We start from the raw sequence: 9,278 nt of genomic DNA on the forward strand, positions 1-9,278 counted from the left end.
TCAGGTGATCAGGCAGTGATCAGGCAGTGATGCGCCGGTTCTGAAGTTTTCGTTGTGTGCCGTCAGGAGCTGGCATTTTGGGGCGATTTTCGGTTTCCGCGGGCTCGCTTTCTTCTTTGGTTCCATGTTGTATTATAGTTGCATGACCTCAGCTACTTTTTTAATCTATGTTGTGTTATAGTTACATGACTTCAACTACTTTTTTTTTAGTTTTTGTATTATAGTTGCATCACCTAAGCTACTTTTTTTTTTTAGTTTTCATGTCTGATGTTAACATGGTCCGTGGCCGTCTTCAAAATAATTACTGACCACTTTTATGCCACTTAATTCTCTTGTTTCTTTTATTCGTTTATAATGCTAAACTTGTTATCCATAATGCGCCAGCATGACGTCATTTTTTATTTCCTGTATTTGTTGTGTGCAGTTTTGTGTATGATATGCTTTGTTCGTATGTGTATCTGCTAAGCAATGCAGACAGCGCTCGTTTTAAGGAATAAAATTTTTAAAATCAAACAAAAGGCTGGTTTCGTTTTCTTGGCAACGAATTGTCTCAGCCGGAGTGTCGCTTATAAGGTCATCCTGTGACCTCTTCGGCAACATTTTGAGGTGATAATTGCATTACGTCCTTTAGCCGTCGCGGTGGCTCAGTGGTTATGGTGCTCGGCTGCTGACCCGAAAGACGCGGGTTCGATCCCGGCCGCTGCGGTTGAATTTCTTTGGAGGAGAAATTCTAGAGGCCCGTGTACTGTGCGATGTTAGTGCACGTAAAAGAACCCCAGGTGGTCGAAATTTCCGGAGCCCTCCACTACGGCGTCTCTCATAGCCTTAGTCGCTTTGGGACGTTAAACCCCAGTAAACCAAACCAAACTAAGCCAAGCATTACGTCCTTTAGACCTCCCCCTCTCTGCTACTTGGATTCGCCTAGCTTCGCTCAGATAAGGGGTCTTCTGAACTGACGACACATTTTTCGCCCTGTTCAGCGTAGGCACCACGCAGCTCACTTCTGTAAGAATTACGATTATCTCGCGTCAATAACAGTAGAGACCACAGGTGTTCAAAAGCGCCCATTGTATACGTGCATCGGACATCATGGCAGACATAGTGGTGATCCACCTATAGCTTTGGCCGTGAAGGCTATTCTTACAGTGCAGTGATGTCGCTGCAGGCTATGTTACCCTATAAATATGACTAAGGCTATGAGAAACGCCGTAGTGGAGGGCTCCGGAAATTTCGACCCCAGGTGGTCGAAATTTCCGGAGCCCTCCACTACGGCGTCTCTCATAGCCTTAGTCACTTTGGGACGTTAAACCCCATAAACCAAACCAAACCTATTCCAGCTGCGGTGGCTTGGAGGTTATGTCCCTCGGCTGCTGGCTCGGAAGACGCCGGTTCGATCCCGACCGCGGCGGTCGAATTTCAGTGAGGGTCAAATTCTAGTGGCTCGTGTTCTGTGAGATATCAGTGCACGTTAAAGAACTCCAGGTGGTTGAAATTTCCGGAGCCATTCACTACGGCCTCCCCCACAGCCTTTGTCGCTTTGGGGCGTTAAACCCCCATAAACCATGAACCTTGCAAGTCATCATAGGCTATGCGGCTGGATTGCTCCTGAAGTATGGCAGATAGAAGGTGCAGAGAGAGAGGAAAGGCAGGTTGAGGGGTACTCGAGCACCATCCCCTCTGGAGGTTATATCTGTCATAAGGTATAGAGCAAAGTTCATTGGCTGTATATTATTCACAAAGGCTGTACAGCTTATTTAAAAAGTAAGTAGTCCAGGGGCTTTGCTTCTATGCCGTCTAGTGGGGCCCTTGTAGATCCCGTGGAGGCGCTCAAGTTTATACAGGTGTGCAGGCCAGTTGCTTTCGCCAAATCAAGGTTTGGAACGCTGGCTGCTGAAACCGATGCGCGCAGTACGGCCTAAGAGCAAACTCCTTGGATTGACGCATGGGTTAACGTGGTTTCACACCATCGTGCTCCGTACCGCGGTTTCATAAGTTAGGATAATACGTGTCTTAATCGATGTAGCGCCCCCGATTCCAGGACCGGAGTGCTCTGCCGGATTGGCTTCGATTCATAACAATTTCGTGCCTCGTGTAATTTCTTCTTTGAGACATCTCGGTGGTTCACAGGTCAACGAAGTTCGGTATCTAAGCACGACGTCGCAGGATCGAATCTCGGTCGCGGCAGCCTAATTCCCAAGGAGTCGAAACGCAAAAACCCAGCAAACCAAAAACCACTCAGAGACGTCTAGCTAGACGTCTATGAGAGGTTTTTGGTTTGTTGGGAATGGCCGTGCCTGAACTTGGCTGATCCAGGTTATACGGAGCGAAAGGCAACCGAACTAGTGGCCTATGTCGACGCGGAGACGTTGACAGTATCCGCCGCCCTATTCCGCTTGAGACACTCTTGCTGCCTGCGCCGCTGCTTCCCCAGACGTATCTCCCGTTCTTTATCGGCTTCATCAACTAGACGAGCCCTCTTTCGCGGCTTATCTTTTAGCTGACGCGGCGTTGTGCTGTCTGTCACAGGGATCACTAGGAGCAGCCCAAGGCGCCTCCAGTGCCAATCGAAGAACCTGTCCACCCGAAATTGCGTTCTGGGGCCAGAGCTAGCTAGCCCGGTCTCCCACCGCTCGAGAGAAGGAGCCGTAACTAGATCACTCGGAGGTGGCTCTATTTTTCAATCCCAGAGGATATGATCGTAGTTGGCTCGTTGGCCGCAGTATTTACTGTTGGGGTTGTATAGATAAGGATAACTGGACGCGAGGAGTGATGGGGTGCATATCAATCTCCTCTGTAGACGACGCCACGTAATCCCTTGTTCTTCAGCCAAACTTTTTACCGGAGGGGGAAAGTTGTCCTCTGTAGTTTAAAATGATTGGTTGTCTTCATAGAATCCTTCGTGAAATTCAGGGAGCCCAACTCATCCACTGTCCTGTCAAGAAACCTCGTGCTTTATTGTGGGCTGCCTCGTTCCCCGGATTCCCCGAACGGGCTGGGACCCACATCAGCTCGGAATAATTCGGTTAGACTTTGTTGGCGCTAAGGATTATAAGGGAGGTGTTTGTAATTCACCCTTTTGCGAAATTACTGATAGCCATTTTGGGGTCGCTGAGATAAATTGGTAAATTGGTTTTTGAGGAAAGGATATGCGCAGTATCTGTCTCACATATCTCGGCGGACACCTGAACCGCGCCGTAAGGGAAGGGGGAGGGTGGTAGTGAAAGAAGAAAGGGAGAAATAGGTGTCGTAGTGGTGATCTCCGGAATAATTTCGACCACCTAAGGATCTTTAACGTGCACTGACATCGCACAGCACACGGGCGCCTCTTGCGTTTCGCCTCTATCGAAACGCAGTCGCCGCGTTTGGGTTCTAACCCGGGTACTCCGGCTGGGTAGACGAGCGTCTTACCACTGAGCCACCGCGGCATGATGCTGTCTTGGGTATGCGCTATGGCGAGGACGTATCTGCACTGGCACAGCTTCAAATACGGCGCCAAATATGCCGGAAGTTCGTCATTCATAGCGATCACTATCATCACCAGCCCCGAGAACACTGTTCTTTGCTTACAGAATATTTACAAAACATTATATCGAGTGCCGGTCTCAGATTTGAAAGTTGAATATTGAGCTACCAAAGCTGCAATTTTAGTGTTTAGCAGGTATTAAAGCTGCCTCATTACAAAAGGGCTTTAAAAGATCTAGCGCAGCGTAGTGTAAATCTAACGCAGATGCGTGATGCAGCTTTGTCACGTGAATTTGAACTTCCGGGTCTTTTCTGTCGTTTGGTTTGCGTAGGCATTGCTTGCAGACGTGCGGTTTCGGTCTTTCTTTTATTAATACTGGCGCTCACACTGCTGGAAAAAGGATGTTGTGCGCTGCCGCAACCTGCAGAAACTTCATTGCAACGGAATGCAACATGTTCCGAGTGCCAGCAAGTACAGGGAACGGCAAGAACAGTGCGCCGTTGCGATCCGCTGGCAGACTGCCTGCGACGGTCAACCCTATGCTGTGCTTCGAGCATTTTGTTGGCGGCAGAGTTTGAGAGCGTTGTGGAAGTTGAAGAATTCGGTAAAGTAGGTTGTTTAACTCCTTGAGGAGCACCAATTTCCCGCTCGGAAGACTTCGGCTATGTGCGACAACCGTTCTCACATGACGGCGGCAGCACCGCGCGGGCCATGTTTGCAAATATATGCTGTTCGGCCTCCGTCAGTACAGCGTGACAACTTAAGATGTTAAAGGGCAGGACGATTATTCCTATACATTTGCGCTGAATGCGAGTAGCTCGAATTCATAGCTAATACTTAAGGCGTGGTTTGTTACTGCCGTCAGCTGTCGAAACGGCGACACCGCGGCCACGTACGGCGGCATCTCGTTCGCTGGCACTGCTCTGGTCGCAGTGTTAAGGCATGTTTACGAGCACTTGTAAGAGTTATAAATTGTTCTATGAGGCCATTTTCGCTAATTTCATGCTCAAACTGAAACACGTTTTCACCAGAACACTAGTCGACATGAGCATGCAGCAAGTGTCGAAAATTATAATTAAGCAACCTGTTACACATAAGTTCCCTGTTTGTGTGGACCCGCATGTTGTAGTAATGTTTCTTCGTTTCCTGTGTGCGGAGAGGGAGGCTGACAGACGAGGTGATCGCATTAGAAAGTGATAAGAATTATTAACCGCCTTTCTTTTCATACTCTGAGTTAGTAAGTTGGGAAAAGCTTCACTTCAGGATAACACAATTAAAAATAAATGGCAGCCAACATAGCCTAGCTGTTTTTCACCTTTCATTGTACAGAACTTAGTAGAATTGACATCTGAGACAAATGCTATAATACTGAACTCTCACTGTGCAGCAAAGTGTCATTCGCACACTGTTTATGTGCTGAACATGCATATGAAGTAAATAAATGTCTACATCTATAGCTTGCATATGTGATGCATTGCATGTTTGCATGTAGTAATATTGCACTTAATGATTGACTAATTGAGAGGTACATTGGTGATTTCAAGAAGTGCAAGATGCTACAAGGAAGGCAGAGGCTGGTCTAGTGGTCGTTGGGTTCATAACGATCAAGAGTAATAATCATGCTATAAAATTACGTTTTTTTATTAAAAAGCCAAGGAACGCATTGTGTCAGTCATTCCAGACTTTTTGGTATCACTAGTGTCTTAGGGATGGTTTATCAATGTGCAAGCTGTGCCGCATTGTTAATGCCAAAGCTAAAACTGGATGCAAATGCCTTTTGTTCAACATTGCACAAGACTTTGTAACAGGGCCTTGTAGAAGATTCTGAAAACAACTCGAATCAAGCTTCTGTGTGTGCTGTAAAAGCTGAAGCATGATATTTTTTTTATGCTCGACCATACTATTTATTATAATTTACTATTTGTCACAAAGATCTCCTGCATTAAACTCATTTATTACATGCTGTAGAAAATGCGCTGCGAAAGGTTTTGCAAGACAAAGATATGATGTTATACCTACAGGACAAGAAGAGTTTCTCGTTAATAGCTGAGAAACTTGCTCCTCTTGCAGTTCAACAGTAAAGCTGCCCACGTCAAGAGCTTGTTCTGCTTTTGGCTCCTGTTGCTTACTGTTTTGTCTTTGTGCCTGACTTTCTTTACGTTCAATAAAACTTCTTTTGGGGCTAGTTGGTGCGTTTTGAATCTAAGAAAAGGAGCAGCACCAAAGCATGCAAACACAGACAAAGAAAGGGGAAGAGACAAGCGCTGTAGTGCGTGTTGTGGTGCCTGTAGTGAAGCTCTGTAGCAGGCTTTGATGCCTTGTTTTGGCTTTAGGTTATTAAGAAAAACAGAAGGCAAGCTCATCTTTTGCCTAGCTGCTGCTAGTGTTGTTACTTACCTACCTTACCTTGAACATTGTGCATACAGTGCGTAAGTTATACATCTCCACATTTCTATACATAGCTAGGCATCAACAGCTGAGGTGCCAATCATTGGCGACATCTGTCTGTACACAGGCTGGTGGTTCTCCTTCAACTAGGCTCAGAGCACGAAGTACACCACAGCAAAATGGCTAAAGGCTCTCCTCTGCTTTCATGGGAAGCAACATTGATTTTACATCCTTGAAGCTAGTGAATGTTCGAGATGACACAAAACAAAGCATTTATTTTTGTACATTTTTTTCATCTACCTAATGCAGCAACCAGCATCGGGAAATCGAGTACAGAAATTCTTAACATTCAGAGGTGCAAGTTAAATGTAAATGGCTTGTAATGTCCCACACCACCATGCAGGGTGTGAAATGCATTGCAGTGCAGTTGCATTGCATAACTATGCATAGTCAATTTTGTTTGTGCGAAAAGTTCTTGTGCATCCACCAAAGCTGCAGTAAGTGGACGCCTCTCACTGCTGGAATAGCTGCCATGTAACTTCCCATCTGGGCTCTTGGCGCACATAAGTGGAGGTTTTCAGCCACAAAGTCTCGGTGCATGCTTGTCGGGGCATAATTCGTACAGGCAGAAAGACTACAGTAGTGCTGAAAATTCAACACATTTGTAATGCAGTTGCATTTTTGCATTACAGCTCAACTAAAATTAAATCACGTGACAGAGTTGTTAAGAATGCCAGCTTCTGCAGTAATTATTCCATAAAGCATAGCAAATATTCAACGAAAGCAATTAAGCTGACAAGTACAGGAACCGACAATAAAACAGATTGTGCCCCTTACTAAGGTTGTAAAACCTTGATAAGTTCACAGACTTTCGAGAGGAACGAGAACAGAAAACTGGGCAAGTTGGAACGGATTCATCTTAAAGCAGCGCGATACGCAGGACGAGAGAAAGAAACACTCGTGCGCTCGTACGTAATGCTAGGCTGCGGTTGCTGGTAGTCCATATATTCAGCGCCTGGAAGCGCGAAACCTCTAGGAAATATGTACTCTAATATATATTAGAGAACTATGTAGCAGCCATGTGATAACCGCAACAAGAAGCGGACTTTTCAGCGAGTGAATGAAGCGTTCTAAACTTCAGCGGGCAATTTCCTCACTGGCGTCCCAGAACCCTCCTCGCAGCGCCGCCTCTCCTCCTCCGCTCTTTTCTCCCTTCTCCTCTTTTTTTCTTTCACGGCTGTCGCGCTCTTCGGTCTATTCCTCCGGCGAGTCTGCCTCCGCGCACCGCCGCCGCGAATCTGCGCGTCTTCTGAACCGCGGCCTGGTCAGCGCGCCTCTCAATGTGCTGACGCATGAACACGTAGGTGGTGGTGGAAACGTTTATTGCCAATGATGTAAATCGTAGGGGGCGCCTGGTTTGCCGCAAAAGTTTGCATAATTACGAGAATTGGTCTGGGTATCGGGCATGCAGCAGTATTGGGTATTGAGCAGTCCGGGTTTGTAGTTGTCGCCAATGTGCAGCCTGCGCTATGGTGAGGGACGGAGCGGGGGGTGCGTATTCCCTTCTTTTGTCTCGGTAATACGAGAGAATATCACGGAAGGAGACCAGGTAGTGCATTCCCTGCTCACGACAGTATGAGGCATTAAAGGCTTTCGCCTTAATAAAGCGATTCTGCTCGTATTGTCTTTCACAGCTGTTCTGCTCCTGGCGAGCTTCTAGGGCAGCCGGCTCGCGATTTTCGCGTTGCCCTTCGAGCCATTTGTGTGGCCGGCACGTTCCCCGCGCAAAGAAGGCGACTGCGCACGTACTTAAAGGGCCACTGACCAGGGTCCGGACATTTTTGAAAAACAAGCCCACTGCATAGATGAGGCATCGAAGATAACCTCTGCAAAATACTAGAGCCATGCGCGCCCCGAAAAGCTGCGAAAATTCAAATCAAAGCCCGTTCGTTCTTTCCTTCCTTCAAAAACGGGCCCCGCCCACTACTCTGCACACCGCTGACGTCAAGGGTGGCTACTTTGGCTAAAGGCACTCCATTGGTGCATCGTTCTGACTGACGGGAGAAGGTTGGGCGTAGCCTTGGCGTCGCGTCGTCTGCACAAGGCTTTCCGCAGCGCCTTCTGTTCTGGCTCATGCCTCCAAACCCGCATGAAGGAAAAAAAAAAAAAACTGCGGAGGGAGCGTGCGGCGACAGCCTTGAACCCTTGCCATAAAAAGTAAAAAATAGTAAAACTGAGGGAGTTGGTTCGCCCCCCCCCCTCCCCCCCCCGCCGTGATCACGTCACGAGAAGCTCTGCGTGCGCGCTCCCTTCTCAGTTTCTTTTCTTCTATGCGAGCCCCCCAAAACAAGGTTTTAATTAGTAGTGCAGCAGAGCCTTTCCCTCGCTCGTCCACTTGAGCGCTCCGCATAGACACCGCTTATCCTCCATGCATCTTGCGTACGCCCTGACTCCAATGAACGACATGGGCTTCGGAGCGGAGAAAAGACACAAACACACAGAACACAAACACACATGAAGAAAAGCAAACGGGCGGTTGCCGGGTCCGCACTTCGCCGTGTGTTTCGAACAGAAACGACTTCCGCCCATCCGCTCGTGAAACGGTGGGGAGGCCTAAAAAAAAAATGAAAAGGTGGCTCGCTAACTGGGAATGACAAACAGATGTATGAAAGAGTGCGCTCGCTAACAAGTCTAGGTGGTCGAGCCGATCGCGCCTCTCGATCGTTCAGTGTGCGGAGAAAATGCGACGACGCTGTTTCAGCCCCAGCAGCAAAAACCAAGAAAAGAATTCTATTGAAGGCGGGGCCATGACGTAACCCCGTGACGCACTCCACAGACACCACGCCTCCGGCTTACGTCGGAGAAGGAAGGGGTGATTTTGCCTTGCCGAGCCTACTCGACGAGGAGCGGGAGAGAAGAATTTCGAGGAGGGAATGGAAGGAGAGGAGGCTCGCTGAAAGAGAGGTAGAGAGTGTCTGCTGAGCTGGGGTGGTCCGTGGCCCTTTAAAATGGCGTTAAAGGGCGATTCACACGACGGTCCGTTCGCCCGCGGCCCGCGCACTACCTGGTCTCCTTCCGTGATATTCTCTCGTATTACCGAGACAAAAGAAGGTAATACGCACCCCCCGCTCCGTCCCTCACCATAGCGCAGGCTGCACATTGGCGACAACTACAAACCCGGACTGCTCAATACCCAATACTGCTGCATGCCCGATACCCAGACCAATTCTCGTAATCATGCAAACTTTTGCGGCAAACCAGGCGCCCCCTACGATTTACATCATTGGCAATAAACGTTTCCACCACCACCTACGTGTTCATGCGTCAGCACATTGAGAGGCGCGCTGACCAGGCCGCGGTTCAGAAGACGCGCAGATTCGCGGCGGCGGTGCGCGGAGGCAGACTCGCCGGAGGAATAGACCGAAGA

Source organism: Amblyomma mixtum, chromosome 1 (assembly GCF_055824585.1).
Source record: "Amblyomma mixtum isolate Tamu chromosome 1, ASM5582458v1, whole genome shotgun sequence".
Classification (NCBI taxonomy): Eukaryota; Metazoa; Arthropoda; class Arachnida; order Ixodida; family Ixodidae; genus Amblyomma; species Amblyomma mixtum.